This window comes from Myotis davidii, unplaced genomic scaffold (assembly GCF_000327345.1).
Source record: "Myotis davidii unplaced genomic scaffold, ASM32734v1 scaffold431, whole genome shotgun sequence".
Classification (NCBI taxonomy): domain Eukaryota; kingdom Metazoa; phylum Chordata; class Mammalia; order Chiroptera; family Vespertilionidae; genus Myotis; species Myotis davidii.
The window spans coordinates 116,066-117,445 of NW_006282878.1; the positions used below are offsets into that span (position 1 = coordinate 116,066).

The 1,380-nt window shown below is 49.9% G+C and overlaps 1 pseudogene; it reads right to left on the reverse strand.

The window, feature by feature from the left end:
• Positions 1 to 432: 432 nt before the first annotated feature.
• LOC102769252 lies at positions 433 to 945 on the reverse strand (annotated as a pseudogene).
• Between the last annotated feature and the right edge of the window lie 435 nt (positions 946 to 1,380).

Below are 1,380 nucleotides of genomic sequence, written 5' to 3' on the forward strand. Positions count from 1 at the left end.
TTTTTTTAATATATTTCATTGAATTTTTACAGAGAGGAAGGGAGAGGGATAGAGAGCTAGAAACATCGATCAGCTGCCTCCTGCACACTCCCCACTGGGGATGTGCCCGCAACCCAGGTACATGCTCTTGGCCAGATTCGAACCCGGGACCCTCCAGTTCGCAGGCCGAGGCTCTACCCACTGAGCCACACCAGTTAGGGCACCGTGTTTTATTTTTATCTTATTTTTTTATTTTCCAGAACGTGCTTTATTGTTATTTTCCAGGGCATGTTTTATTTTTATTTCATTTATTTTTTATTTTCCAGAGCGTGTTTTACACTCTGCAGCACAAAACAATTCAGGCCGCATGGCAAGGACCGGGAGAGCCATGCCACGTGCTGCGCAAAATGGCCAGCAGGGGGCGCCGTGCGAATACCCTTTAGTTCCTTTTTATTTTTTTTTATGTCAGAGCCAGGGTAATAAAGACACCTCTATTCAGTCATTGGAAGAGAAAGCTCTAAAAGCCGGTGGGTATGAGCACATTCAAGTCACGGGGTTTGAGATTAGGGGTCCGAGGCGGTTGTTTCTTCCCTCCCGTCACTGGCAGGTCCATCTTGGGCGGCTGGAAGGTGGCTGGACCTTCGGCCTTTCGGGTGGCCAGTGTGCGCCTCAGTTCCATTGGAGAAGGCTTCTGGGCCCCTCCGTAGGGCTGGGTGGCAAAGCCTTCGGAACCGGGCTTCTGGGGGGATCTGGGTCCAAAGAGGCTCCATTTATCTGCCGAGTTCCTGTCTTTATCCCCAGGATCCATGGTGCTAGAACGTGGGCCAGGTAAGGCTGTGGAAGAGCCGGAAGAGAACCAGCCTCCTGGCTTCTGCTCAGGGGAAAAGTGGGGGATGCTGCTGGGGGTGGCCTGGGCGGATGTTGGGGTTCAGCCCCACCTGGCCCAGGGCTGTGGACGGAGTCGGCGAAGAAAGAATGACACGGAGGCAGCGTTCAGTAGATCAGCAGAGCCAGGTTCTGTCTCCAGCCAAGTTCTGTGTTTTATTGTCTTGTTACATCTGTATTTATACCAGTTGATTTTAATCCTGTCAATTTCTATTCCAAAGGTTAGGGCGTTTCTTATCTCCATTCCAGGGAGTAAAGATTATGTAGCTTAAGTGTGATTGTTCGTAGTTAAAGTGATTAACTACCCGCCTGGCACTTAGTTAAGGGGTTTTATTCCCTCCCTAACTTCAGGGAAAAATCCCTACCTGGGGAAACAACCGTTCTCGGAGATGTGACCTTGGTTAAAACACATAGTGCCAAGAAGGTGACCAAACATATTAAGAACAGTATGCCATATATGCCAGGTCCCTTGAAACAGCAAGGATGGACCGGCTCCCGGCAAGCAAGGACCTACAA